The sequence below is a fragment of the Piliocolobus tephrosceles genome, chromosome 6 (genome assembly GCF_002776525.5).
Source record: "Piliocolobus tephrosceles isolate RC106 chromosome 6, ASM277652v3, whole genome shotgun sequence".
Lineage (NCBI taxonomy): Eukaryota > Metazoa > Chordata > Mammalia > Primates > Cercopithecidae > Piliocolobus > Piliocolobus tephrosceles.
In genome coordinates this window covers 160,101,094-160,125,221 of record NC_045439.1, presented here as the reverse complement: position 1 = coordinate 160,125,221, position 24,128 = coordinate 160,101,094, and the positions used below count along the sequence as shown (strand labels likewise).

Below are 24,128 nucleotides of genomic sequence, written 5' to 3'. Positions count from 1 at the left end.
TTTTTTTTTTTTGAGACGGAGTCTCGCTCTGTGGCCGGGGCTGGAGTGCAGTGGCCGGATCTCAGCTCACTGCAAGCTCCGCCTCCCGGGTTCACGCCATTCTCCTGCCTCAGCCTCCCGAGTAGCTGGGACTACAGGCGCCCACCACCTCGCCCGGCTAGTTTTTTGTATTTTTTAGCAGAGACGGGGTTTCACCGTGTTAGCTAGGATGGTCTCGATCTCCTGACCTCGTGATCCACCCGTCTCGGCCTCCCAAAGCATTTTCTTTTTGTTTAATTTTATTTATTTGTTTAGAGACAGGGTCTCGCTCTGTTGCCCAAGTTGGAGTGCAGTGGTGCTGTCATAACTCATTGCAGTCTCAGGCCTGAGTGATCCTCCCATCTCACCCTCCTGAGTAGGTGAGATTAGCATATGCCACCATGCCTGGCTAATTTTTTGTTTTTTGTGGAGATGGGGTCTTGCCATGTTCAAGTTGGTTTCAAACTCCTGTCCTCAAGCCCCTTGGCCTCCCAAAGTGCTAGGATTAAAGGTGTGAGCTACCATGCCCAGCTGAGCATTTTAAAAAAATACTGGTCTTTGTACATGAGTCGTTACTATTTGATTCTAAGCCTTATGACTGATATCCCTAAAATTATTTATAAAATTTTAAGCATGTCAGAGTCATTGAAATGGAGGAAGGAGATTGGTCTTGAGGTTGTTTTAACTATAGCTTCCTAATGGTCATGAGCAGGTTATTTAGCTTTTGAAGCGTTTGTTCCTTCTTCTGTCAAATGAAGGTGATAGTTGCTTTGTTTTAAAAGAGTATGCTTTTCAAATGTGATCATTCTTGAAAAGGTAGATTAAGAAGCTTTTTAGAGGCCAAGCACGGTGGCTCACACCTGTCATCCCAGCACTTTGGTAAGCCGAGGCAGGCGGATCACGAGGTCATGAGATCGAGACCATCCTGGCCAACATGGTGAAATCCCATCTCTACTAAAATACACACACACAAAAATTAGTGGGTCGTGGTGGCGCATGCCTGTAGTCCCAGCTACTCAGGAGGCTGAGGGAGGGGAAACGCTTGAACCCGGGAGGCGAAGGTTGCAGTGAGCCAAGATCATACCCACTGCCTGGCGACAGAACGAGACTCCCTCTCAAAAAAAAAAAAAAAAAAAAAAAACTTTTTAGAAACATTGTATTGGGAAATTTTTAGTGTGTGAATTCATTCTGAATATGTGAACTGCATTTGACATGGACAATAGATCGAAATAGTTTGTGGTACGTTATTCAGTGTATTAATCAAAAGTCAAATCTCTTTTGTAATTTGCTGTATCAGACCTGTTGTGTTAACCTGATCTATGGCAAGTGAATCATAAGATTGACCTGAAAGGAAAAGAGATTTTTAGGGGACATAGAATCATATTGGATAAGATTATTCCTATAGTTCCTTTTCAGGAAATCTGAACAGGAATCTCGTGTAAGGAATCACATGTGATTATAGAAGACAGTATGATGTAAGACTTTATTTATTAAGGTCTGCATCTGTGCTTCAAGTAAGAGCATAGAGGTAGTATATGAGCCCTGAACACTCATACAAGTAGGATAAAATTTTTCTTAAAGCTGTTGGCTGGACAGTGTAGAGTCTAAAGCTGTGACTCTTAACAGTTCATGGTGTTCCAGAAGTTCATCTGTACCCCTCAGGATCAGTTGAGGTTAGTCTAGCACAGACTTTAGTTATAAAAACCAAACGTGAGAAAAATTTTTTGACTTATCTCTTCATAGCATGCAGGCTTGGTAGCTCTTTTCTAGTTCTGGATGTGTGCCCGTTGTATATACTTCCAGCAATTCAGGATGTTCCTTTTCATATTTAAGACAAGCACCGTGCCCACAAATTACACAGCTGTGGGCTGAATGAAGATGCTACCATTGCTGTACTTCTACACAGATTCTTTTCCTGTAATGACTTCTGTCTCCGATCAGAAGGGATGGCTTCTCCATTTCAAGCTTCTGTTAATAGTTTGTCTTAGAATTGCCTTTGTGTACTGTAGCCAACACCCCAACTCATGTATTTTTATAATCTCTGTGATGCAGAATAAATTCTGAATCTTTCCACCTCCAAATTAAATATACAAATACTGAAAATAAAATACCATGTATTCACTATGGACATATGTCCCATTTTGTCACTTTCTTGCACTCTTGTTCCCTCTCTAAAGCTCGTGTTAAACTCAGGTTCTTTATTTTCTTCTCAGATGATTCCTTTAGCACGGCACGTAACAGTACAGGAATTTCTTCCTTTCACACTTCCAACAAATGCTTGTCTGTCTCTTAACAGATGGGAACCATAATGTGCTGTTCTTCAGACAGCAAAGGGTGAAGTGCACAGCAGTGTTTTCTATATGAAGCTAATGGTCATAAGGGGAAATAGGGGTTATTTCCAGCTTGTTTATTGTCTTAATACATTTTTCCTCAGAATCCTATTTATTGTGCCTCTGTGGTTATATGCACCAATATTGATAACCTTACAATGTGCCATAAATAAGGATATTTATATTATCTTTGTTAAATATTTTAAGTTTTTGTTTTGGGAATGGAAAAAATCTTTTGTGCACCTATTGTATGTGATACGAAATCCTATTTCACACAACGATTAATTGGGTAACGTTTTTCTTTCCTAGTTTTCTGAAGTCAGCGGTCATGTTGTGTGTTGGTAATTGAAAATATGCTCTTTAGGCTGGGCGCCTTGGCTCACTTCTGTGATCCCAGCACTTTGGGAGGCCAAGGCGTGCCGATCACCTGAGGTCGAGAGTTCGAGACCAGCCTGGCCAACATGGTTAAACCCTGTCTCTCCTAAAAATACAAAAATTAGCTAGGCGTGGTGGCATACATCTGTAATCCCAGCTACTTGGGAGGCTGAGGCACGAGAATCGCTTGAACCTGAGAGGCAGAGGTTGCAGTGAGCCGAGATCATGCCATTGCACTCCAGCCTGGGCAGGCGAGACTTCATCTCAAAAAAGAAAAGAAAATAGGCTATTTAAGATCATCCAAATTCAGTTTCTAAGAAGTCTAAAGTTTTCCTAATTACTTAAGCTACTTCATTCTCATTCCCTTTTTTAACACATTTTGCCATCTCTGTAACATGTCGAACATGTTTAAAGAACAGAGTGGGAGAATAGGAAGTTACGTGAATAAAGTTTTGTGACTAAGGTAGAAATACATCCTGCTTCACAGAATGGGAATATTTCTGAAAAGTTGACTATAGTATCGAAGAACACTTAAGTGTAGTGTATTAGAAGAACTGAGCTAATTTTGATCTTTTATACACGTAAAGCAAAATTTATGCATTTCAAATCATGTATATTTCTTTAAATTTATTGCTCGGTGTACTAGATTTCAAATATTGTAAAAATGAAAAGATCTTGTGGTCTTACTTAACTCAGTATGGGATAAGTCCTCCCCACCTTCCCATTCTTATTTCCTCTTTTAGGCTGAATGAAAGGTGGGGGAGTGAATTTAAAAATAGATGGATCTCAACTGGAGAATAGGTTAGTCACGTCTCAACTGATGTTAAATAATTTCTTAAATCCTGGATTGAAGATTATAAGAGAACAGTAAATGTTTGCTCTCAGGTCATTTTTTTATTTGTTTTGTTTTTTCATGTACAGTTTTAAGCATTTGTAACTGCTGGAGGAATGAACTACTTTCTAGTTCTTTCAGGCCTGCTTTTGGATACCTGCTGTGGGGACAGTCCTCTACACTCAGAACTTAAAGTGATTTTAAATAGTGATAGGCAGAACTCGGGGTCAGTTTTACAGCCTATGCCTGTGCTAAATTTGACATGGCATTCCTAGGAGGGGAGGGGGAGTGAGGGCGGTGCACACGTTGTCCATATTGCTAGTCAGTGCCAGGTTTCTCTCTTAAATGGTCAAGATCTAATTCCCCAAAGTGCTGTTCCAGATAACCTAGTATCTGTCCAAAATTGCCCTGCTACAAGAGTATATATATTATATTATATTATATATGTATTTTATATGTGTGTATGTATATTATATGCATTATATATATATACATGTATTTATTTTATTTTTTCCTGAGATGGAGTCTCACGCTGTCACCCAGGCTGGAGTGCAGTGGTGCGATCTCGTCTCACTGCAGCCTCCGCCTCCTGGGTTCAAGCGATTCTCCTGCCTCAGCCTCCTGAGTAGCAGGGACTACAGGCGTGTGCCACCAGGCCCAGCTAATTTTTGTATTTTTAGTAGATAGAGGGTTTCACCATGTTGGCCAGGCTGGTTTCAAATTCCTAACATCACGTGATCTGCCCGCCTCGACCTCTGAAAGTACTGGGATTAAAGGCATGAGCCACCACACCAGCCCTATTACATTCTTAGTAAAAAGTTTGGTGGTTTTGTTTCGTTTTGTTTGGTTTGGTTTGGTTTGGTTTGGTTTGTAGAGATGAAGTTTCACTGTATTACCGAGCCTGGTCTTGACTCCTGGGCTCAAGGGATCCTCCTGCCTTGGCCTCCCAAAGTGCTAGAATTATAGACATGAACCACTGCGTCCAGCCTGTATCATATTTTTATTCTGACATCTTTTCTAATTTTTTTTAGTGAAGTAGGGAGGTTTATATTAGATGATCTTCCAAGGTAAATATCAGCTTGGACATTATATGCTAATATGTCTTTTGTTTGTTTTTAAAATAAGTGTATATGTTTTAATTGTAAAGTTTTTAAAACATCCAGAAAACAACATAGCAAATGCCCATTTATCCACCAGCTATAAATGTAAATTATGTCCATTTTTATCTCTTGGGGGAAAGGATGCAGTTACATAATCACTTTTAACAACCCCAACTGTTCAAGTCCTGTTACCCCTCTCTACACAAAGTAACAACTGTCTTGAGATTTCTTAAGTGTATTTCAAGTCCTTGTTTTATACTTTTACTATACATGTGTAGATGTATCTATAAGTGATATGTGGTGTTGGTTTTTGTATTAAATTTTTACAGATATGTATAGCACTGTCTTTCAATAGCTTGATTTTTTTAAACTCAGTATCAACTTTTTGAAGTGTATATGTTGATGCATGTAGATGTAGTTTATTCACTTTCACTGTTAATCTGGCATTTCATTTTATGCATAGATAAAATGTATGTATCCCACTATTGATGGATATTTTGAGTTATTTTCTTTTTGCTATTATAAATAATGCTGCAGTGTTTATTTTTACATGAGTGTATGTGCAGGTGTTTTGGGAAGAACCTTAGAAGTGAAATTGCTGGTTACTAGATATTGGTAAATTCTTTTCTTAAATGGATATGCCAGTATATAGTTTGTCAGCATTATGTGGGCATTTCTAGCATCCTCACCTTATACTGTTTATTAAATTCTGAGTTGTATTTATCTCAACTGAAATTAGGTAATTTATTTATTCCTGTATTTGATAGTTCTGTGAGAACAGTAAATGTTTATCATCTATCATTCTTTTTTTCATGCCCACATTCAGTTATTTGTAAGTGCTGAATAAGTATTCATCTACAGATTGATAAGGATCAGTTCCTTTTTCCCCCAACTAGAAATGTTACTCCAGTTGATAATAACAGCTCAAAAGGAAATGTAAGGCAGAGGTTAGAGAATTACTTGAGGCCACGAATTAGAGACCAGCCTGGGCAACAAAGTGAGACCTTATCCCTATGAAAAATAAAATTAACCCAGCTCGGGAGCCTGAGGTGGGGGGGGATTGCTTGAACCCTGGAGTTCCAGGCTGCAGTGAACTAGTATCACGCCGCTGCACTCCAGCCTCAGTGACAGAGACCCTGTCCCTTAAAAAAAAAAAAAAAATTATAACCAGGCTAGGCCACATTGAAGTATTTTGTAAGACATTAATAGAAGACTAAATGTTCTCGTATGTTTACTATTTATGTTAAGTACGTATGGTTTTTAGAACAACAGTTTTCTATCAAGTGTGGTCTAGTTCACTTAGAATTAGATGGGGTCGATTTTTTGAAAAGCATTTTGAAGTTAAATTAGAAGCTAATGTTTTTTTGTTACTAAATCAGATTTCGTTTTATGAGTTTACATGCTACATGCATTTGATAGGCAGATGAATGTAACAGATTAAACTTGAAATTATGTAGCTATGATTCCTTCAAGGAAAAGCCTACCTACCTTTAGTTCTTTTAGTATATTGCATTATAAGTCTTTTGTGTGTGCATATATAGCAGGCATAAATTGGCATAATTCTAGGTTTAATTTTAGGCTAGGCACTATGGAAGTTTGAACTCTAATTATAGTGTAAAAATAACCCAGAGGAAAATTTCAGAATAATAAATCATTGGGACTATATGGTGCAGATGTCTCTTTTCATATTGTAGAATTGTTGACCAGTAGGAATGTTTATGATTAAAAGCCAGGAAATTAAAGTAATTCTGATGATTTGGTATTTCTAAAGATTTTCATAGATGACAGTTGAGAACTACTCTAAGATGAGATTCTTCCGTTGCTGGTAAGTCATGTAATAAAACACTTAAGTAAATGTATTTTAATGGAGAATAACATTTTAATATTGGCACATCGTGAGTCTACCTTCTGTAATTAGTAGGTAAATAAGAAATAAGCATGCCTTATTTAAAAAAAAAAAAAAAATTTCAAAGAACGCAAGGGAGGGGAGAGCCAAGGTGCACATTAGAAGGAGATTATAGTACTCTTCCAGTGCACAGTGGATGTGTTGTGATACCACAGTTCTATGTATGTATGACTGTAATAGCCCAGATTTACCAGCATGGGCTCAGTTTTAAATATTGGGTTAGTCCCATAAATCAAGACAAGTTCCTAGGAATTCTAACGTTTTTACATTTCCAGAAGAGAGCCTCTCGTATTTTGTGGTTGTTGCCCCACCATCTCTCAAATATTGGTGTGTAGAATCTATTTTTGAGGATGAGGAAATATAGAAAAGAAAAATAAAAAGCTATTTTTTTTTAAGTATAAGAAGAAATGAAATGTTTCTCTTCCCTTCATAGCCAATTCTAAAACTTAACAGTTGTTAAATGTGTTTAAATGTAGGGGGAAAGAAATGCTTGGAAGGAAATTACCAATCAAATATAAAATGTAAGATAGCTGTAAGGATACTAATATACATACAGCTTTTTTCCTTTTGGGGAGGCGGTGTTTTAAAAAAAAATCATACCAAACATATTCTCTAACTTTCAAAACTATTAATAGCTTTATTGAGATAATTCACATACTATAAAATTCACCTTTTAAAGTTTTTAGTATATTCACAGTTGTGCAGCCATCACCACTATTGAATTTTAGAACATTTTCATCATCCCCAAAAGAAATCCTAACCTGTTAGCAGCCATTCCCCATTCTTCCCTTTCCTGGCCCCTGGCAACAACTAATCTGCTTTGTCTCTATGAATTTATTTATTCTGGACATTTCATATAAATGGAAATCATACACTGTGTGTCCTTTTGTGTGCAGGTTCTTTTATTTACCATGATATTTTCAAGGTATATTCATGTTGTGACATGAATACTGTTGCAAAGAACATTTATCTGCAAGATTTTATGTGAATATATATATTCAGTTCTCTTGGCTATATATCTAGGAGTGAAACTGCTGGATTCCTAGGGTAACTCTGTGTTTAACATGTTGAGGAATTGCCAAACTCTTTTCCAAAGTGGCTGCCCTAATTTTGCAATTGCACCAGCAGTGTATGAGGGTTCTGATTTCTCTACTTCCTTTTAACACATCTGTCCTTTTTATTTTAGCCATTCTTGTGTGTGTGAAGGATCTTTGTGGCTTTGATGTCCGTTTCCTTGACAACTTACGGTGATGAACATCATTTCATATGCTGATTGGCCATCTTCGGAGAACTATTTCTTTTGCCATTTTAAATTTTTGTTATTGTTGGCTTGTACGAGTTTTTGAAATATATTCTGTGTACAAGTCCCTCATCAGATATGTGATTTTCAAATAATTTCCCCCATTTTATGGATTGTCTTTTCATTTTCCTTTGAAGCACACAGTTTTTAATTTTGGTGAAGTCCATTTTTTTTCTTTTGTTGCTTGTTCTTTTGGTGGTGGTATCTAAGAAACCATTGCCTAATCCAAGATCGTAAAGATTTATACCTCTTCTCGTCTAAGAGTTTTACAGTTGTATCTCTTATATTTAGACCTATTATCTGTTCTGAGTTAACTTTTACGTAAGATGTGAGGGGGAGATCCAATTGTATTCTTTTACAAGTGGCAATTCAGTTGTCCCAGCACCATTTGTTGAAAAGTCTATTCTTTCCGCATTGAATTATCTTGGCGTCATGGTGAAAATTTGATTGACAAAATCTAATAATTTATTTCTGGACTCTTGAGTTATATAGTCCATTGACATGTATGTCTGTTTTTTTGGTAACACACACTCTTGATTACTGTAGCTTTGTAGTAAGTCTTGAAATCAGGAAATGTGAGTATTCTAACTTACTCTTTTTCAAAATTGTTTTGGGTCTCTGGGTTTCTCAAATTTCCATAGAATTTTAGGGTTAGCTTGCAAGAAATGAAACTGAGATTTTGATAGGACCTGGATTTGTGTTGAATCTGTAGGTCTATTTGGGAAGTTTTGCTACCTTAATACTGTCTTCTCGTTCATGAGCATGGGATATCTTTCCAGTTATTAAGGTGTTCTTTAATTTCTTTCATGTTTTGTAGTTTTCAGTATACAGGTCTTGTACTTTTATTACTTTAAAAATTTATTTCTAAGAATTTTATGTTTTGATGGTATTGCAAATTGAATTTTTAAAAATTTCATGTTAATTCCTTGTGTACAGATTTTTGTGTACTAAAACTTGTATTTCATGTAACTTATTTTTTTTCTCTTAACTGTGTTATAAGAGTCTTTCAAATGGTTGGCTACATACACATCCATCTGATTGACTTAGTAAACATTTCTTGAATTCCTACTGTGTAGTGGGCATTTTTTTCTAGGCGCTGGTGGAGACAGCAGTGTATAAAACCCACTCAATCCTTTGCTTTCATGGCACTTTAATACTAAAAAGAGAGATCATAAAGATAGGTAAAATATATGTTACATAGTGCTAAGGAGAAAAAACAAATAAGGGAAGTGTTTGTAGGTGAAAGGGTGATGGGAAATTTTAGATAGGGTAGGTAGGGAAAGCTTCACTGAAATGGTAACTTGGGTGAAGAACTGAAGGAGAGGAGAGAGCTAGTCATGTGGATATTTGGGGGAAGAGCATTTCAGCCAAAGGGTGTAGTGAATAGGGAAACCCCAAAGTGAGAGTGCCTGATGTGTTGGAAGAACTCGAGGTGTGGCCATTGTAACTTTAGAAAAGTAAATGATGGGAAATAAAAGAGACAGATAATGGAGGGTACAGATATTTTGATCATAATAAGGTGTTTGATTTTTACCATTAAGTGAGATGGGAAGCTCTTGGAGGTCTTTGAGCAGAGTAGTGAAAAAGTATGACTTATGTTTAGCAAGACCACTCTCATTGCTGTGTTGAGTGTAGACTGAAAAGGGGGACAAGGGCAGAAACAGACCAATTGGTAGACCATTAGTACAGATTAAGAGGTGACTGAAACGGACAGAGTGGTCAAAGTGAGGGTGGTGAGAAGTGGTTGAATTCTTGATATATGTTGAAATAGAGTCCATAGGATTTAGTAGTAGACCAGATGAAAGTGGGAAATAAAGGGAGAAGTGAAAGATAATGCCAGAGTTTTTTGACCAGAGCAGCTGAGAGAATGGAGTTGAATAATTCTTATAAATTATTGCATTAAATCTGTGCATCTTGTCACATGCCCACTTAACTACAGGTAATTTTACCATATAAGCTTTTGGGGGGAAAAGAAGAAAAACAAAAAAGATAGGAAGGAAAAGCATGTTTTAAAATGTAATAAATTAGGCCTTAATGAAAAATTGCCCTTGAGAAACCTGAGATGGAATACTCTAAAGCTGATGTGTTCTCTCAATCTTTAGAACTGAACTAGGAATTAACTCTTGAGAGTTCATGATAGGTTATGAAACCCTTTCTTTGCCTGTTGTGGAAATTAGGTTGTTTTCAGTATTTGCTTTTGCAAATGATGATACCTGTTATTTTTTCTGTAAGGTAGATTTCTACAAATAAGATATTTTAGACCGTGTCAATCTAAAAATTTGATAGATTCTGCCAATTACCTTTTAAAAAATAATTTTAGCAAGTTTCATTCCTTAGAATATATTAGGGACTGCTCGTTTACCTTGTTTTGATTTATGTATATATAAAATCTGTTTAAATCTTTATAAATAGCCTGGGCAATTGTCTGGTTTTTTGGTCCATTTCTACTGTGTTGTTTTTTAAATTTGTAAGCATTCTTTATTTATCATTTAATTCTTTATTATATTTTGCAAATATTATCTCATTACTTACCTTTAATTTTATAGTATCTAGTCATGTGAAATTTTAAAGTTTTTATGTAGGCAGATCTGTCCATCTTTTATAGCTTCTGGGTTTCAGCATGCTAACAAAGATGATATAAATATGATCTCATATACATATTACAAAAACTTTTTAGAGATAGGATGTCATTCTGTCACCCAGGCTGGAGCAACCATAGCTCCCTGCAACCTCAAACTCCTGGGCTCAAGTGATCCTCCTGCCTCAGCTTCCCCAGTAGCTAAGATTACAGGCATGTGCCACTACAGCTAGTCGGGGTTTTTTTGCTTTGTTAGTTTGTTTTTTTGTAGAAAACGTATCTCACTGTGTTGCCCAGACTGGTCTTGAACTTCTGGCCTCAAGCTGTCCTCCCACATCAGCCTCCCAAAGTGCTGGGATTACAAGCATGAGCTACTGTACCTGGCCAATCTCTTGTATTTTCCTCTGATACTTTTATGATTTCATTGACTTCAATTTATAAAGTTAGATCTGAACATTCAGCATATTTTTGGATATGGTATGATATGGTTTAGATCTGGATTACATTTGTCATATGGTGTGGGAATTGTATCTACCTTTTATTTTCTTCCACTCGGGTAGCTGACTGTCTTGTAAGGCATCCTGTCTCCACTGAAAATGCCACCTTCTTCTGTATTAAGTTCTCACAAACTTTGAAAAACATCAAGTTTATTGAGGTATAATTGATACATAGTGAAATGCACCCATTTTAACTCTACAGTTTTATTGATTTTGATAAATATATACACTATCACTGCTACTACAGTCCAACTTCAGAACAACTGAATTACCTCCAAAAAGTTCCTTCCTGTCTGTAGTCATTTCTCTCTCTTGGCCCCAGGCAACCACTGATGTGTTTATTAGTTTTGCCTACTCTAGAATTACATATCCATGGAATCAAGTAACATATACTCTTGCATGTCTGGTTTCTTTCACTTGGCATGTTTTTGAGATTCATCCAATTTGTGTTTATCACAGATTTTTTGTTGGTTTGTTTTGTATTTTTAAATACAATATGAGTATACCACAGTTTGTTCATTCATTTTCTGGTGAACATTTATATTGTTTTCAGTTTAGGCTGTTGTGAATAAAGGTACTGTTTTGTGTGCATGTCTTTGTGTGAACATATGTTTTCATTTTTCTAGGGTAAATACCTTAAATTGGAATTACTGGGTCACATGGTAAGTTTATGTTTAAATGTATAAGGAATTGCCAAACTATTTTCCAGATGATTATACTACTTTACATTCCCATCAGCAGTGTATGAGAGTTCCAGTTCTCCAAATGTCAGCATTTGATGTTCTCAGTCTTTAATTGCACACATTCTGAGGTGTGTAATGGTATCCCATTGCAGTGTTTTTTGGGTTTTTTTTAATGGTAGTAAAATACACGTATCAAATTTACCATTTTAACTGTTTTTAAGTGTACAGTTCAGTGACATAAAGTACATTCACATTATTGTGCAACCACCACCACTGTCCATCTCTGAAACTTTTTCATCCTCTCAGTCTGAAACTCGATCCATTGAACAGTAACTCTTCATTGCCTACTCTCGCCATCCACCTGTAATCACTGTTCTACTTTTTATGTGAATTTGACTCTTCCAGGTACTTCATATAAGTAGAATCATATGATTTTAGTCCTTTTGTGTCTGGCACATTTCGTTTAATGGTAATAATGTCCTTGTGTTAGGCCATTCTTGTGTTGCCTTAAAGGAATATCTGAGACTGGGTAATTTAAAAAGAAAAGAAGTTTATTTGGCCCCTGGTGCTGCAGGCTGTCCAAGCATGGCACCACCGTCTTACTCAGCTTCTGGGGAGCCCTCGTGGTGAGTTCACTCATGGTGGAAGGCAGAGGAGGAGCAGCCAGGTCATATGGCGAGAGCAGGAGCAAGAGAGAGGGTGGGGAAGTGGCACACCCTTTTTAAACAACCACATCTCATGAGAACTCACTCTCTATCCAAGCTATGAGGGATTGCGCCTGTGACCCAGTTACCTCCCACCAGACCCCACCCCCAACATTGGGGATTATATTTTTAGCATGAGATCTGTACAGGACAAATAATCAAACAATATCAGTCCTGCAAGTTCATTCATATTGTAGCATGTATCCAAATTTGATTCTTTAAGGTTGAGCAGTATTTCATTGTATGCATATATCACTTTTTGGTTTATTTATTTATTTATTTGTCAGTGGACATTTGGGCTGTTTGTACCTTTTAACTATGTGAATGATGCTGCTGTGAACATTGGTATATAAATATCTGTTTGAGTCCCTTCTTTTAATTCTTTTGGTTATGTACTTAGGAGTGGAATTGCTGGGCCATGTGGTAATTGTATGTGTAATTTTTTTAGAGACTGCCGTACTGTTTTCCACAGTGACTACTGCACCATTTTACATTCCCACCAGCAGTGAATAAGGGTTCCAATTTCTCTACATCTTTTCTAAAACTTGGTAGTTTCTGTTTTTTTGTTTTTTTTTTTTTTTTTTTTTTTTTTTTTTGAGACGAAGCCTCTGTCTGCCAGGCTGGAGTGCAGCAGCGCCATCTGGGCTCACTGCAAGCTCCGCCTCCTGGGTTCACGCCATTCTCCTGCCTCAGCCTCCTGAGTAGCTGGGACTACAGGCGCCCGCTGCCATGCCCGGCTAATTTTTTTGTATTTTTGTAATAGAGACGAGGTTTCAACGTGTTAGCCAGGATGGTCTTGATCTCCTGACCTCATGATGCACGCGCCTCGGCCTCCCAAAGTGCTGGGATTACAGGCATGAGCCACTACCTCGTAGTTTCTGTTTTTTTATTTAAAATAATTGCCATTCTAATAGGTTTAAAAAGTCATGGTTTTAATTTACATTTTCTTCATGACTGCCGTTTAGAAGTTTTCTTCTTTGTGTGTCTGTTCAAATATTTTCACATTCTTTTCAGAACGTGTGTTCTTTGTCAGATAGATACATGTATTTCTTCTCTATCTTTACTAATTTTCTGTCCACTTACTAATTACCAAGAGAGGAATGTTGAAATCTTCAACTATAATTTTGAGTTTATCTTCCTTCTGTTCTGTTCATTTTTGCTTCATGTGCTTTAAAGCAAAATCTTGAAAGCTGTGTCATTAGGTGTGTTCACATTTAGGACTGTTAGGTCTCCTTGATTAATTGATGTCTTTATCATTATGAAATGTCTCTGTTTATTGCCAGTAATGTTCCCTATCTAAAGTCTACTTTGGTATTAGTGTATCCATTCCTTTCTTATGATTAATTTTTGCACATGATATCATTTTGCTGTGTTTTTATTTTCAACTTATTGGTCATTTAATGTCTTTCTTTTAGATAGCGTATAGTTGCATCTTGCTTACAGATTGATTTTTTACGATCTTTGCTTTTTAATTTGATGAAGTCCGTTTACATTTATTGCAGTTGGCCATATAGTTGTGTTTAAGACACTGTTTGTTTTCTATTTGTCTCATATTTTCTTCCTTTTCTGCCTTCTTTTCGGTTAATGGAGCATTTTGGAATTTTGTTTTGTCTCCATTATTAGCTTGTCCCTCTGTTTTTTTCCCCCCAGTGACACATCTAGGATTGACAATATTCACCTTGAACTTACCTCAGTCTACCTTCAGAAATATTTATTATTCCTCTTAATGTGTAATGTAAGAACTTTAGAATAGTATACATCCATTTACTCTCCCTCATTCGTTTTGGTATTGTGAGCTTAACATTTTACTTCTATATGTGTTATAGATTCCACAGTAGCATTTGAAACTATTTCTTTCAAAAGCCAGTTGTCTTACAAAGAAGCTTAAAAACTAAGAATAACATTCCTTTATATTTACCCTTTTATTTACCATTTTTATTTCTTTTCCTTTGTGGAGATTCCTTTTTGTAGATCCAAGTTTCTTGGTGTTATTTTCCTTCTACTTGAAAAAATTTCTTAAACATTTCTAAAGTGTAGGTCTACTGGCTACAAAATCTTTCAGCTTTTATTTGTATGGAAACGTCTTTATTTCACTCTTCAACATTTTATTGTACAATTTTTCAAACCACAGAGACTTTAAAATAAATGTAGAATATAATTTCACAACTAACATTTTGTTATATTTGTTTTTGTCTTCTATCTTGTCCATCTATCCATCCTCTCTTCAAGTGTCTTTTTTTATGCTTTTCAAAGTAAGTTGCAGATGTTAGTATACCACACCCTTAACTTCAGCATGTATATTAACTAAAACTTAGTAGTTTAGTGTTTTTAACTAGAATTTACTATGCTGTTCCAGTTATTTATTGCTGTGTAATACATTGCCCCAAGCTTAGTGCCTTAAATATCAGCAACTATTTATTTTGCTCATGAATCTCTCATTTGATCAGGGATTGGCAAGGAGAGCTTGTCTTTGGCAATACATTGTAACAACTGTTTACATAGCATTTACATTGTGTTTGGTATTATAAGTAATCTAGAGATGGTTTCACATATTTGAAGATGCATGTAGGTTATATGCAAATACTATGCCATTTTATATAAGGGATTCGAAGCATTCTTGGATTTTGGGATCCATGGGAGTCCTGGAACCAGTCCTCTGTAGATAGTTGAGGTACGACTGTAGTCTTTGGATTGAAAGAGTCACTAATTTCACTCAGATTCAAAGAGAAGGGCCATAGACTCCACCACCTGATGAAAAAATAACAGTGTTACATTGTTAAGAGCATGTAGAATGGCTTCTGTTGTGACCATCTTTGGAAAATACAGTTGACTACATATACCATTTCATGAGCTGTGACAAATGCATACACCTTTGCCAGAAAGTTTTATCAGGGTACAGAACTTGCACCTCTTTCCAGTTATTTCTTCCCCCCACACCATCCCTAGAACCTAACATTGTTCAGATTGTTTTCATCTTAGTTTAGCTTGCTTAGAACTTTATGTTAGCTGGGTCGTACAATACTTATGTGTTGTAAAAAGTTTCTTTTTGCTCAGCATAATGTTTTTGAGATTCATCCATACTGTTGAATGTCTCAGTGGTTTGTGACTTCATCTATTAAGGGACACCTGGGCTGTTTTCAGTTCCTAGCTATTATAAATAAAGGTACAATGAACAGTTGTGTGAAAAACAGTCTCTGTGTGGACATACATGTTTCTTTTCTCTTGGTTAAATAGTTGATGTGTTTTTCTTTCAGCGTTTGTTTTTGATGAGAAGTCTGGTTATACAGTCATGTGCCACATAATGACATTTCAGTCAACAAGAGATCATAGTTGACAATAGTCATTTAAGATTATACCACCATATTTTCACTGTACCTTTTCTAGGTTTAGATATATACTTACACTGTGTTACAGTTGCTTACAGTTCAGTGCAGTAACATGCTGTACAGGTTTATAACCTAGGAGCACCCAGGCTATACCATATATCCTAGTTCTGTAGCAAGCTATACCATCTAATCTAGATTTGTGTAAGTACATTCTGTGATGTTTGCACAACGACAGAATCACCTAATGATGCCACCTAATGATACATTTCTCAGAATGTATCTGTGCTGTTAAGTGATGCATAATGCTAATTATCTTTTTTTCCTTATACTAAGCCTCCTTTCCCTGGCTGCTGTTAAGGTTTTTTCTTGTCACTTTTTGTTTTTGATGATTACCATGCTAAGAGTTGTTGTTGTTTTTTAATCTGTATATTTATGGTTTTCCTTAAATTTGGAAGATTGTTGCCATTGTTTCTTCTATATATATATATATATATTTTTTTTTTTTTACCACCTCTACTCCTCTTTCATCATTTCCTCCTTTTCTGGGACTCCAGTTACACATATGTTAGACTGGTATTATCCACAGGTCATTAACATCATATTCATTATTTTTCAGTCTTTTTATTTCCCTGTGCTTCAGTTTGCTTTGTCTTCTATTTTACTGTTTTTTCTCCTGCCTTGTTAAAGAATTTCAGATATTTTGCTTTATATTTCAAGAAATTCCATTTGATTCATTTTCATCTTCATGTATTTTTTTGAATTCTTGAGCATATTTGTAATAACTGTTTGAAAATCAGGTTACCTATTGATTTCATGATTTTTTTTCACTCTGAATTTGTTGGTTTTTTCTCTTGATTATGGGTTGTATTTTCCTAGTTTATTTTTATTTTTACATATTTAATGATTTTTTAAGATTGGATGCTGGACATTGTAATATTTTGTTGTTGGGTGACTAGATTTTGTTTTCTTTTAGAGTGTTTTGTTTTGTAGCCAGCTAAACAACTTGCTGGTCAGTTTTATTCCCTCAGGGCTACATTGGAGTTTGTCTAGAGAAAGCTTTGCTTTAATGGTAGTAGCTCCTACCTAAGGCATGATCCCTCTGAGTCTTTACTAAATGCGCCCAGTGTCACCGTGTTCTCTTCACTCAGGTTAGAGGGAATTTTAGGAGTCTCCCAGTCCTTTATAAGCACTGGGAATATTTCAGCTCACTGCCCCTCTTTCCCTAGCTTCCACTTACCTTAATCGTGTACAGTTAGTACTCAGCAGTAGACTCACATGGCAGATTTTCTGAAGCCATTTCTCTGCCTTCTCAGACAAGCACCCTTCTTGTCTGGCACTTGTCATACATTTTACCCACTTCGGCTTCCTCAGCTCTGATCTCTTGATTCTGACCTCACTGAAACTGCTGTCTTCTCATTGGGTTTCCCCTCCATTGACTGCAGGTTGGAAATTACCTCCAGGCAGACATCCAAGCAGTGGATGGCTCACCTCCTTTGTTTTTGTCCTTTCATGTATTACAGTCCTGTGCTGCCTGTTATCCAAGGTCTGAAAATTCTTGTTTGAGAAGGAGCAACTGTCAGATACTTTTGGATCTTTCTCTGAAATTAGCTTTCTGTTGTGTTTACCTCTTTGTCTAATGCTAATACCATATCAGGTTTTTTTTTTTTTTTTTTTTTTTTTAGAATCTTTTGAATATACAGAAGAGTGCACTTCAAATGTATAGCTTGCTGTGCTTTCGCACACTAGGCACACGTGTTTAGCTGGAATTCAGATCAAGAAGCAACGTCAGCAGCTCCTGTGTGCTCACTTGTGCTCTGCATCACCCTCCCTTTTCTTCCATGTGTAACCGCTGTCCTGACTTCTCATAGCATAGATTAGATTTGCCTGTTTTCGTCCTTTAACTAGAATCAAGCACATTTACTTGTGTCTGACTTCTTTTAATGTGTTTGTGAGATTTATCCACACTGTTGGTTGTAGTAATTGTTTATGATAGTCGCTGTATAGTATTCCATTTTAAGAATATGCCACAGTTTAATCTGCTATTGATGGACATTTAATCATTTTTGGTTTGGGACTGTTAAGAATATTGCTGCTGCTCTAAACATCTCAGTGATTGTCTTCTCGTGAATATGTGTACTTAATTCTGTTTGATGTATACTTAAGAGGGAAATTTTTAAGTCATAGGGTATGCATATATTTAGTGTATACTCCGTTTTTTGAAGGTGTTGTGCTGATTTTAATTATACCATTTAAGTTAATATGTTTTAATATGTGGTAGAGAAAGGGACATTATTAGAAACAATTGTTTTGGTTATTCTTACATATTTAGTCCTTGAAATAAAATGTTTCTTAAATTGGCATTTACTTATATTTGTGTTGCTTTGGGAAGAAATGATATCTTTGTTCATCTATGAGTCACATTTGGAACTAGCTCAAAGGCCATGGGTCCTGATTCCTTTTTTTTTTTTTTTTCTTGTAGAGGGGAGGTATGGTGTCAAGAAAACATAGTCACCATTATTATGAAAATTAAAATATGGAAGAGATGATCCCTACATCAATCAGCTTACAACTAGAGGCACTGACAGATGTATACAGATAGCTGTAATGTAAGGTATAACATAATAAATATAAGGAGACATTAATTATTTTATGGTATTAAGAATGTATAATAAGACATGAAGGAGATGGTGATTATGTCTAAGAGTTTAGACAACCCTGTGAGATACAGTGTTTAGAATGAGGCCGGTTTTTAACATGGCACGATAGGTGGGTGGGGGATAGAGGTTAATAATGGATAGAGAACCATTTCTGAGTGAGGTCTCCTCAGAAGCAAAAGCATTGAAGTCAGAAACACAGATATCCAGTGTATTATAGCCAGTGGTCAAATGATGGGGCTAGATCTGGTACCTGGTGATGATGTCATGTAGTGGGCAGTAGTGCTGGGATGGCTGGGGTCAGGCAGGGGCCTCAAATAAAATGTGAAGGAGTTAGAAATTTATTCGGTTGGCATGAGAAAGTGTTAAAGCTTTTGAATATAGAACGATATGTCTAACTTTGAGTTTTTAGGAAGATAATTCTAGTGGCAAAATTGAGGATAAAGGCAAAAGGGAAACCAGATGTGAAATAATGGGGCACTGTAGTAGGACAGTATTGGTAAGTTTGGGGAAAAAAGGAGTAAGAGATATTTTTAAGGAAATTTATAGGGTTTGAGTGTAAATTAGAAGGCAGGTACCACGGAATGAACGTGGTCTTTAGAATCAGACAAATTAGAGTTTAAATCTTAACCTGCATTTAAAGGACTGAAAGCAAGTCCCCTAAGAGAAAAAATTTCTCTTTTGTAAGATGCTTATTCTATGAACATTTACAAGCACTGGAAGTATAAAAGCAAATGATACACATATTCTCTTGAAGTCTGGTCTAGTCTGGAAGAAGAGGCTGCACTGGCAGGTTTTGACCAAATTGTGTAGAGTCTCATCTGACACGATTGGGAGCTTTGGCTTTATTCTGGAAGCAACTAAAAGCCATCAAAAAAGACCGGGGAATAGTGTGGGAATGTAGAAATGTGGGGGAATTTCTAAGGATGAATTGGTAACAATTAGTAAACAATTTGATATACTGGGAAAGAGAGAGACTCTTTAGAATATGACTGAGAATCTTCCGATTTGAGCAGCTGGTGTGATAGTGCTACCATCATTACCTCACATGATTTTTCTTACTGTGTCTTATAAATCTTGCTTGTCCCTCATAAAGAATGGTTTTCCTTTTCTTCAGACTAAGGAGTTTTTATTATAATACACAACTTACCCCCTGTATTTCTCCATCACCACCCTTAATTGTGCATTGCAATTGCATAATTCATTGTGGTTTTTATTTGTGCCCATTTCCTTCACCACATGGGGACAAGAAATTATGTCTCATTTTCCTACCACTGCATCTTCATCCACCTAGTAGGCACTCAAAATCTAGTAGACAATTTTCGAATTAATGATTATGAAGAATTTGAAGGCTGAACAAGTATCAGTCTACACAGTGGTCAGGGCAAATAAAAATGAGGGGAAGAAAGTAATGAATGGCACCAAATTTTTCAATTCATAGCTAGGACAGTGAGATTAGGCAGAGTGAGTTCTTTGGGAAAATAATTTGAGTTTGATTTTAGATACATTGAATGTAGATGCTAATTAGACATCCATATGAATGTGTACCGTTGGTAATATGTAGTTGCAGGCATACCATGCCAGAGATAAGGGCTTAAAGATACAGAGTTAGGGGTTCGTAAGCATAGAGGTGCTATGGGAATGGATGACATTGCGCAGAAAATTGGTTTAGGTTAAGAAAAATGGCTGTTGACCGAAACTTGGAGAGAGGCCATGTATGAGAGGTAGGAAGATGAACTAGCAGAAGACCTTGTTGCCTTTAGAGAGATGGAAGAAAATGAGTGGATACTACATTAGGGAAGCCAGTGGAGATGAGGAGTCATTAGCAGTCTTAAAAGCCAGAAAAATTAAGTAGGATTAAGGGGCCAAAGCACTGGGAGAATATACATAAATGATGGAAACTTTTGTAAGAAAAATTTCAGTAGGTAGGAAAATAGCAGCTGAGCTAGTGGTTTTCACGTCTTTTTGGCAGTGAAAGGAAAGAGGATAAAGAAATGGTGCTCCGAGGAGCTAATGGAGTTGAGGGAATTATGTTGCAAGTATTATTTGAAAGCAGTATTTAAAACTTTTTAAGTCTTAACTGCAGAATGGACTGAAATGAGGAGAGCCTAAAGCAGGAAGACTTAGGAAAATTGTTGGAGTACCCCTTTAGTTGTGAAATGTGTAAACGGATGAAACTTAGACAGTTTTAATAAGTAACATTTTTCCATAAATATAAGACACCATAAACATGGTGCAAAGGAGAACAGAAGTGTTGGGTGTTATGATAAAAAGTGATAGAGAAAAAAACAGATTGTGAAATTAAGTTTTGAAACAGCTTTAGAAGGAGGTGAAGGAGAAATAGAAATGAATAAAATGAAAATTTTAGGGAGATAGATGTAGATCAACATAGGTATGTCTTATTAGACTATACTTATTTATAAGATTATTAGACTGAGCCCTCTATTGAAGAGATAAAGTAAGAGAACTATGTCTGGTATTAGGATTCTTATGGTTAAATTGGCAAGTGAGTGTGCCTAATATTTGTAGTGCTTACAGTTTTTGTTATTCTGTATTTTTATAGATTTGGTGTGTTTCCTCTATGATTATGTGTTCCTAACTCGTAATTTGGAAGGGAGGGCTTCTTCAAATGAGATCTGTGTGTCATGTGAAGTATATGTTCAAATGCAAATGCATTTCTGTGTTCCTGGGTGGGTCTGAAAAATATTAAAAAAAAAAATAATTCATGAACCCCTACTTCATGCACTGAATGAGAATCTTTGCAGGTAGAGCCCAAGTAATTACATTTTTAGATTCCCCCAGGTAATTTTGTTATAGGCTGAAGTTTGAAACTCAGTCTCTAAAACCTTAAAAGTTGGTTAATTTTATTTCAAAATGTTGATATGCAGTGTATTCATTTTCTACTATCAACTTCTAGGACACTGGATAGGTTTCTTAATCTTTGAGATTTGGTTTCTTTATATGTAATGCAGTACATTAAAGGACTTTATTTCTGTTCCATTGAGGAACATTCTGATTGTATACAAACAAGTTAAGCATTTACAGTGATACTTTAGGGGCTTGCTGTAAGCGTCAGGATTTTTTTTTTTTTAAAGAGTTAAGTTTTGATATATATTAAGTGGTTGATTTAATAAATTATAATTATCGTGGTATATTGAAGTCCTGTTTTGTGCCAGGTAGGCATTATACTATAATTTTTTAGTGCATCTTCTCTACTACTATAACCTGACATTGGAGACTCAAGGGTCAGAGGGTCGACCCAAGGCTGCTACTCTAGAAAGTGGTAGATAGATGCCCAGATTTGTACCTAACATAGCCGATGCTTAGCATATAGAAATTAATTAAAAACAAAATTGCTATAGGTATTTGAAGGGATTAGGGGGATATAGTCAAATAGTTTTCGTATGTATTTAGCCCTTTTGGAGGGAGGATAGAGTAAAGAAATAGAAGGCCGTAAGCTTTGTGGATGAATATGGGAAATATGGCTTTGCCTACTGAAAGCACTCAGGCCACAGGGCCTGCCTACCTATGCTTTCCTCATCCTGGCAGCCTCTATAGAGTAATTTGTTTCTTGATATGTTTTTGGATGTTCGTAATTATTATAGAAAATAAATTTGCTTTCATGATGAAATTTAGTACCTTTTTTTTTTTTTGAAAGTTTATCCAGTTGTTTATATAAAAAGAATTGAGTGAGGTGTTTTATATTTTAGGTTAAAAATCTGTAAGAGCCTGATTTTAGAATTCACCAGCTCCTCAGAAGTTTGGCGAAATATGGTATGTTTTTGTTTTATTTTTTGGAATTCGTATTGCATGTGTATCTTAATGTCATAATAATGACAGATATGTTCAGCAAATTTGGGCCCCTGCCATTTTTAAAGCATTGTGTCAGGTGCTCACTAACTACACTTCCAAGACTGTATGAGGGACCCAGGTAGGGTGCTGAAAACATTTACAATTGCTATGAAGGTAAAATAATACGCATAAAAAGATTGAGAGGGCAGGTTTGGATTTTAGGCTATGAGTATTAATAGCTTGTCTGTTTGTTGTTGTTGTTGCTGCTGCTGCTGCTGTTTTTTAGACAGAGTCTTGCTCTGTTGCCCAGGCTGGAGTACAGTGGCACCTTCTCGGCTCACTGCAACTTCCATCTCCCGGGCTCAGGTGATTCTCATGCCTCGGCCTGCCAGGTAGTTGGGATTACAGGTGCGTGCCACCACACCTGACTAATTTTTGTATTTTTAATAGGAATGGGGTTTCACCGTGTTGGCCAGGCTGGTCTTGAACTCCTGGCCTCAAGTGATTCACCTGCCTCGGCATCCCAAAGTGCTGGGATTACAGGTGTTAGCCACCATACCCGACCATTTGTGAGCACATTATATGTCAGGCACTGTTCTGAGATATTTAGGTGTTAGCTTGTGCATCCATGACAGCTCTCTGGAATAGGTACTACTATCCTAATTCTACGTCTAAGGAAACTGAGACTCGGAGAGATTAAGTAACTTGCCCAAGATTTCTCAGCTAGTGAATGACCAAACAGAGATGTAAATCCAGCCTGGCCTTGGAGCCTTTTGAGCACCGTATCTCATAAAAGAGGGGACTGGAAGAGAGGACTTGACTCAGTAGTTTTCATAATACATATAGCTCTTTCATTACATTGAGATCAATTAGTCAATTAAAAGGTATTTTAACTCTATTATTTTTATGTTTACAAGATGGAGTTAGACTTGTTTGAATCTTCTAATTCCACATACCATTAGTCTCTTGAGAACACAAGGGAAAGCTGTATCATGACCACATTGTTTATTTTAGGGAAGGTGGTGTTTCCCATATGACCTCAGCAATGTCTAGGTTCTTACTAGGAAATGTATGGTTAGGGTAGGAATATCTGGGAGATTGCGTTATTTCTTACAGATACTATAAATCCCATGTATTGGAATCCCCTGCAATTATTTTTTTATATTCAGGCCAGTCCTCACCTAATCTGGATTTTGAAGCCCTGCGTTCATAACTGCATAGGTATGGGCTCAGACATTCATGTTTTAACCCTTGGTATTCGCAGATACCTTGCTGTTTTATATTGAGTTCTGAATCCACATGGTAACCACCTTCTGCGCTTGACTGTTGTTGCTTTGAGGATGTTAACTATGAAATGTTTCTTCCTCCTAATTTCCTCACCTTTCTGTAGTTGACACCTCAGATTTGGCCTGGATAGGGGAATCGTGAGGGGAAAGAACTAGTTGTACAAAATGATCATTTGATACTGGAATATTTCAGATGTATGGTATCTTTGCCAGAACTACAGTGTGAGTAAAGAGGCCTGCTAAATTTGAACTGTGACAATCAGAAAAGTTCAGCTAAGGCCATGTAAGGGGTTAAAAAGATACTTGGTTGAGGGAGGAGGATATGCTTTCATCTTTTGCCATACTTTTTCATGAAATTAAATCTTAGTAGATTTATGGCCAAGAAAGAGTAGAACATATTTTCATGCAGTACTTAAGGGGTTTTGACTGATGTTAAATGACTCTACTTAAGTATAGAGTTAGTAGGACTAGACTTTGTGTTTATGTGTGTGTGTGTGTTTATGTGTATGTATATAACTATTCCATTAAGCATTTGCCTACTTGGTGACTGATTTCTCTATCAGCTTAAGAATCTTTTGAGTAAATTAGTCCCCACTTAAACTTGCCATATTTGAAAGATCTCAATCTATGTTGTGAATCTTTACTCATTACGTATTCTTAAATCTTGAAACCCAGTATAGCAAAACTAAGCCAAAACAAACAAACGAAAAAATCCATCCCTTGATAGGAAGTCAGTATATCTGGGTT

The 24,128-nt window shown here is 36.5% G+C and overlaps 1 protein-coding gene across 13 annotated transcripts in view; it reads left to right on the top strand.

The window, feature by feature from the left end:
• UBE3A (ubiquitin protein ligase E3A) overlaps positions 1-24,128 on the top strand; it is a 100,374-nt gene that overhangs the window by 5,281 nt on the left and 70,965 nt on the right. For 7 of the 13 annotated variants that reach the window (XM_023190421.3, XM_023190422.3, XM_023190412.3 and 4 more), the window contains exon 2: positions 22,014-22,077. The exons of 2 other annotated variants lie outside the window; for them this stretch is intronic. The gene's annotated coding sequence lies outside the window, so the exon portion shown is untranslated. Of the gene's footprint in view, positions 1-11,562; positions 11,599-18,128; positions 18,261-22,013; positions 22,078-24,128 lie in introns of those variants that run through there. 4 more of the 13 variants (XM_023190414.3, XM_023190420.3, XM_023190413.3 and 1 more) reach the window with 3 other exon arrangements.